This window comes from Motacilla alba, chromosome 2 (genome assembly GCF_015832195.1).
Source record: "Motacilla alba alba isolate MOTALB_02 chromosome 2, Motacilla_alba_V1.0_pri, whole genome shotgun sequence".
In the NCBI taxonomy this organism is placed as follows: domain Eukaryota; kingdom Metazoa; phylum Chordata; class Aves; order Passeriformes; family Motacillidae; genus Motacilla; species Motacilla alba.
In genome coordinates, this window is record NC_052017.1 from 130,801,868 (window position 1) to 130,809,318 (window position 7,451).

A 7,451-nucleotide genomic window follows, 5' to 3' on the forward strand; every position below is an offset into this window, starting at 1 on the left:
TTGGGCCTCACCCAAGTACAGTTACAAGTCAAGATGGTCAATTTTTGACCATCAAATCCATCAAGAAGAATCTCCCCTGTATTCACCAACCAACTTGGGAACTGGATAACGAGTCTTTGTAACATTCAAGACAACGTAGTTTAACACTGATAGCTAACACACAGATGGCAGCATGGGTTTTGCTGCTCCGTATGCTCTCCCCAAATGCCCTGTAGCTACCAAGAGCATAAAAATAAATTCCTCCTGCTTCTCATTTTGCTCTCACCATTATCTCACAGTATGAGCGTGCCCACATCTGGATGGCTGGGGATAAGCATTGGTGAGCAGGGGCAGGAACTTGCTGTGTAGGCATTGGTTACCCAGGCAGAAGCAACGCCACTTGGAAGAACTCAAGACTGCAGTGGAAGATGAAAATGGAAAGATGAAATATTGGACATTCATCTGAATGCAGTCTGTATTCAGCTCAAGGAGAATGATCAGGACCTGTTTTTCCCTAAATTCACCTCTTCAGACTTGGCTGACAGGATGGTGTCTAGGACACTGTCAGGAAGAAGAGAGCATTTTCCATCCATAATTAACCATCTCTGGCAAAGAGGTGATGAAGAAGCAAGCAACAAAGATTTTATGCGATACTTAGGACAGATTTACATCTCTTCATGCTGTCTGGGGCAAGGAAGATAAAGGCCACTATCACTGAAAGCATTTCAGTCTTGTAGTTGGTTATGAAGTCTGTTCCACAACTGGTTACCACCACCCCTCTTGCCACACACAAAAGCATCACAGTCACAAGACACTGACAACCACATGAGCTCACAGTCTGAAGTATCATTCTTGCTTTTTTTTTCTGTGGGAAGTTCCTGCTTAGATCAAGTGCATCATTACTGTGGCAGACACAAAAGCAGAGTTCTATCATTTATGATTATAATCTATTTTGGGACAAACTTTGCATTTCAGAGGTGTTAATCTCAAATACTGGCCAACTTGTTTGTTTTCACAATGCCCTTCTATTGCGGAAATTACAGTGGTTGCAGTGTGAGAAAGCTCTTTCTTTACTTTTTGTTTTAAAGTTGCTGTATGGTCCTGCACTGTGGGGGCTGTGTAGACCTGGTTAAAAATTTCTAACTTAATTATGTTCCCTGTAAAAATGACTCACTTACTCTTCCCAGAGTTAGTTTTCCAGGTAGAGTATATGCAGGGAAAGAGGAAGGAGGCTAACACTTTCTGGCCTGAAGGTCAGGGAACCCTTTCTTGATGAAAGAGCTTGAGGGTTAGTTATTATTTGATTACCAGACAAACATCTGATCTTTCCTCATGTCCTTCTAGAGAAACAAAAAACAAAAACAAAACTTAAAAAAGACCTTGGTGTTGGCCTACTAAAATAATTTGAAAATTCTAAAATCTAAACTGTTCTTGTGGGGTGGCATGAGCTTTTCATTTCACATCCTCCTCAACCAGTAAGTTTCATAATGAAAGCAATAGATTTTAGTGGGACTGGAGTTCCCCTCAGCAGCTCTTCCCTTTAGAATTGGGGTCATTTAGATTGGAAGCAACCTTAGAAGTCATCTTGTCCCTTCTCCCATTAAACATTAGTCCAGCAAGATCAGATGACTCAATACCATGTAAGTCAAGTTTTGAAGGTCTGGAAATGATACAGATTCTCAGGGCAGCCTGTTCTGGAACAAAATCCCTTCATGGTTGTGGTGTTGCATTTGCTTCACACGGTGAAAATGATCTTCCTAACATCTGAATGAATTTCCTGTGCTGCAGCTGGTGCCCATTGCCTTTTGTCCTATCAGTGTGCACCACACAGAGTCTGACTCATGTCACCAAGCTGGGGAGAGCAAAACTATCTCCCTTGGCCTTCTCTTCATGGGACTGGACAAAACCAGCTCTGACTGCTTCTCTTCAAACACCATATGCTCCTGCCCCCTCACGGTCCTGGTGACTCTCTGCTGGTCTTGCTCCAATTTGTCAGTGAACTTCTTGAGCTGGGGAAGTGCAGAGCAGACACAGTACCCCAGCTGTGGAATTCACAAGTAGAATACCAGAGAGGAACAACTACTCTTGACCTGCTGGCTATATTCCTGCTAACAGGCCAACATATGGTTGGTCTTTGCCAGCACATTACAGATCACAGAATATTCTGAGTTGGAAGGGACTCAGCAGGATCATCAGGTCGAGCTCGTGAATGAATGGCCCATTCAGGGATTGAACCACAGAGACTGAACCACAGCCTTGGTGGTATTAGCACCATGCTCTGACCAGCTGAGCTTGGTCCTGCTTGAAGCTCACAGGGACACCCAGACCCCTTTCTATAAAGACAATTGGCCAGACTGAGATGTTGCACAAACTTATTCCATCCCATGAAGGGGATTTTGCATTTGCCTTTGCACGTTGTCATGAGGCTCCTGTCAGTCTTTTCCTCCCACTGTCAGTGGTCCCTGTAAATAGCAGCCTTGCCCCCCAGAATGTGAACCACATCCCTGCAATTTGGTATTACCCACAGGTTCCAGCTGTTAATACACACATTAAAAGTGTTGGCCCCAGCACCAGTCCCAGGGGGACACCAGTTGTGACCTGCCACCAGATGGATTTTGTACTGCTGATCCCAACCTTTTGAGTCAGGCACTCCAGTCAATTTTCTATCCGTCTAATTGTCACTTATACACTCCATATCTGACCTTACAGAGACATAGGGAAGATTTTTGGGTCTGTAAGATGTTTTGAGAGCTGCAGCCTCTGTGTGAAAAGCAAACCACAATAAATTTGGATTAAAATGTGTTCGTTACATTTTCTGAGTGCTTGACTTTGCAAATTACCTGAGGTTTTGTTTATACAATTTTATTTTTATTTATATTTATACCAAGTGGGAAGTGTAAATATGGGGCTCAAGCCCTTTTAAATATTGGGGGATGTGCATGTGGATATGCTGGTGTGTTGCTTTTTGGTTTGGTTTGTTTTTTTTTCTGGCAGATGCTTTCACATCCTGTGGGTGGAAGATGCAGTAGGAGCAACTGAGTGATTTTTCCTGATGAATCTCACTCGCTGCAACTACAGTGACCAATGCTACTAATGAGCTACTTTTCCACAAATCTTCTGCCTACAGTACTGGATTATGTGGTTATTCGGGTTTCTCTCCACCTGCCTGTTGTTCCTCTCTGTGCTACCTGTGATTCATGAAGACAGCCCTCCCAGCTGCAGCAGTCACTACCTTCCCATGGCACTGGCAATGGCAGAAGTCTGACTTCAGGACCACCCCAATCTTTCCCTCTGTCCCTTCCCTTCTCACATTAGACCAGGCCATCCTTGCAACAGCAAAAAATCAATCAGTTTCACTTACAGTGCTGAGAACATTGGAACTCCACTTGAACAGATGCTGAATTTACTTCACAACCACACTAAATGGGACACCGGAGCTGGGGGGGGGAATGGAAAGATTCATTTGAGAAGGGGAGGGTTTTTTTGCAAAGAAACCAAGGAAAACTTATTAAGAAAGCTCAGGACTCTTTACTGTACCAAAAGGCAGGCATGGCTTTCGGTGACAACATTAGCTGTCTTCCACAGATCAAATATCCACTTCTGAGGAAGAGGTTTTTGTGCTAGTGGATGAGCTGCAGGCACTTTGGATGGTGGACAGCCCTGCATGTCACAACACACACATGTAAAAAGTTCACTTGCTGAATGGGTCCCACAGTGGGGTGGTGCAGCCTGAGCACTGTCACTGCCTGCCAGGACTGAGTCTCATTGTCAGAGGAGCCATCCCAAAATCGTGTGCTTATGGCAGGCACTGGCTGGGAGATCCTCATGCACACTGAAACTTCTGGTTTTCTTCTGCTTAGGCAATGAGAAGAGCTTAGTGACAGCTTTCCAACAACCAAAATTAAGGAACTGTTCAAGATTTTAGAAAGAGGGAAAAGGAAATAATACACAAGTTCATAGAAAAGCTATTTTGAGAAAAAAAGGTCTCTGTCTTCCCACAGGAACTGCAACTGCTGAAGCTATTCATTAGCCTGCTAAGTTGCTTTGGATAGCTGGATGAAGATGGGTCTTATCTGAGGAAGGGAAGCTTGACCAAAAATAGCAGGAAGCAGAGCCTAGAGAGACTGATGCTTTCTTGTTGAAAAGTTCAGTTGGAAAGCACAAACACAAGGGAATAGTGAGAGAACAAACCCCACTGGACACATGCTGGGTACAGTGCTTAAGGCACTACTGGAATGCACTCAGAGATGATGGGGATGTGGCTAGTCATAAGAGCTGATGTAGAATGAAAGCTTTGTAAAATTTGGCATTGCTGAAAGTTCAGATGGTTGTATCTCAGGGTAGAAAATTTTCTTGCTTTTGTCATTGAGTTTTCAGCACACATTGGGACTCAGAGATCCAGAAGAGCAATGGCTTACCATGCTCCTATTCTGTGAGGACTGTCCTCACAGCAAGCCATGTACCTGAAGGCTGGTCAGGAGGAGTGATGGGTACTATTTAATGCTAATGCAAATATTTTGGTGATATTTTAAAAATATAAATTAAAAAGGAATGGTATGCTTTAGAAGAAAGCCCAACGCTGGTTGCAAATTAATGCCATAGACACAAAACCAAATGAAGTAACTTCTAGGGAGGAAAATGACAATTTTCCTCCATGTACCATAATGATGTATGCTCAAGCTTGTCAGAGAATGAGGAATACTAAGGTCAGCTCAAATGGTCCACGTTTTTCTTTCTGTTTAGCATGAAAAGTGACAATTCTGCTCAGGAACACTGCTGTCTGCAGAAAATGTTTTGTTGACTTCTGCAGACTCTGGTTCAAACTCTTGTAATGTCAGTTGGTTTCTCCCCAGGAGTAATTTATTTCTTGAAGTAGCCTTGAAGATATAAAAACTCCATTATTATTACCAAGCTTTGCCATCAGCAGTCTCAGCTTCAGGGTACTGTGGTGATTAATACTTGGGGAATGTCTGACCAGGGTTTGAATGCTGTGGAGGAACAGGACGCTTGTGCCCGGCCCAACACAAACTGCTCTGGCTCTGAGTTGAGGAACACAAGGTTAAACACGATAAAGAACACAGGCACTCTTGGCAAAATGGTGAATCATATTATACTGACAGAAAGAGGTTATTTCAGGGCAAGAACTAGAAGGTTGTGGAGAGGCACGAAGTCAGTGCTTAAGGCCGGATACAGCTTTAAGGTAAACAGGTATTTACCTCAGTAACTCCATCAAGACAGAATCTACTGACTTCATATTTTCCTAATTAGTTTGGTAGAACTGGTCTCTGATTTTCCATGCTGCAATTTCTTTTTTCCTTTTTTCACTGCTTTCTTTTTTGCATCCTTTCTCAGCACCAACTACCAGGCTCCCATGGGTTTAGTCCATTCCATTCACACCCATGTTTACACTCTTTGTCTACTTGCCCTGTTTTACTTGAACATAACATAGTTATGAAAATATAAAGCTTCATGCCCACCTGCAACATCTTTGTTCCCAAAGTAACTATGATGGTCCCAAAATTTTTTTTAAAAAGGCATGTCACTTCAAACAAATGACACAAAGAATTGGGGTGCCTTGGTCTGGTTTTTGACACCACTCATAGCCGTGGGCTGACTCTATTGCCCTTCAAGTCATCAATAATCTTTCTGATAAATGCCAGTTCCTCTCAAGGATCCAGTACTTGCAAGGATTCTGGAAATCTTTCATGATGGCAACCTTACACACATTAGCCTTTTTAGAGCTACACTGCTTATGACTTACAGAGGCTGTGCTGTGCTTGTCCTTCATTGTTGGCACAGAGAGAAAAGATACCAGGAACATGAATTAAAAAAAAAACCCATAGAATTCATTATTTCCATATTTTTAATACCCATGAAGCAATCAAGGCAAGATAATATTGCTTCCTCAAAAAAAAAGCCTTCAGTGTAATATAAATGATGAATAAACATGGAAAGCAAAGACAAAGCCACTGAAAACTCATGAGGCAGGGTGCCATTTCAATGCAGTGACTGAACGACAGAACTGAACACTGATTTTATTATTAAAAAATATATACCTCATTATTCCCAGTGAGAGAGAACTTTTCCTTGTCTGAATCACATAGGCTTTTATTTGGTGTAAGTCACTCTCTACATAGAAAGACAATTCCAGTCTCATTCATTTAGTCTTTCTGTTTTCTACTTGGCTGAGATGTCTAAACAACTCTCCCTTCCCTATGGAGAACTGGCTTTATCTTCGTTTGCATTCCAATATTCTATTCAGAATAATTTTCCTGTTTTCAGGACTTAGTCTTCAGACCACTTCATTATTAAAACTCCAAGTTATCTATTTTTATTACTTTTTCCTAATAAAAAAAAATTATTCAGAGTTTAAAGATGATGCAAGCAGAGCCTAAGCATCTTAATCAATATTTAATTTAGCTAGATTTGCTACTTAATTCTGAGTAGCCAATTCCATGCATTAATAATTGCACCTCTTGGTTTTACAAGCAATACAAGCATTTTACCAATACAAGCATTGCTGCATCTGCAAGGACTGAGAGAACAAGCTACAGGCATACACTTTGCACTTATTATTGCTATTTATCTTAATATTCCTCACAAAATGATCGAGATCACTTGGCTGTCCATGCCTTAAGATTATTTTGGTGTCACAGAAAGCGGGATGGACCTAAACTGAGCGAGCTTTCAGAAAGCCTCAGATATCTGCACAGTGCCACCAAAGGATTGACTCTGTCATCTGCACTCACAAAAGCAGGTAAGCATCTCACCTTAGAGCTGGTTCATTGAAAGAACCCAAGGAAACCACAAGCCAGCTGTGGCAGAATAAAAGGAGTGTCTTCACCTAGAGAGTGCAGCAGGGTGATGTGAGGACACAGAGACTAAAATCTGCCCAGCCTGGTGGTTTGTAGTGGCTAAGATATTTGTTTACAAATTGTAACAACTCCTTGAAGAGTATTTGGCAATGTAAAACAGTTTATCTTGTCTTTAGAAGTTAATCTTGTCTTTAGAAGAGGAATCTACACTTTACACAGGGTTTAAATGATGCTTAGAGTCTGTCAGTTGCAGCATTAAAGCAATGTCACTCTCCTTACCCATGTCTTCCCCCATTCCCACAGCAACTGTCAATCAATATTCCCAGCCTTTTGTTTCTATCATAAACTATAATCACACATTTACATACCTCTGAACTGCTCAGACAAAGTCCACTGCATAGCTACTTGTCCTGAGTTAGCTGCCCTGCTGAGGCACACCAGTTTCTCTTGTGAATGGATAAGCTGCCCATATAAAAAAAAATCTGGGCTTTGAATGGTTGGAAATTTGCCTGCAATTCACACAGCTGGAAAGAGACCTTATTGTTTTTTAGACATCTTTGTCAATCTCTACTTGATATCTCTATGTACAATGAGCTTCAAGACAATAGGACAGGCAATTCCACAGTGGAAAGCTGGAGCAATACCATTGCTCCAGTA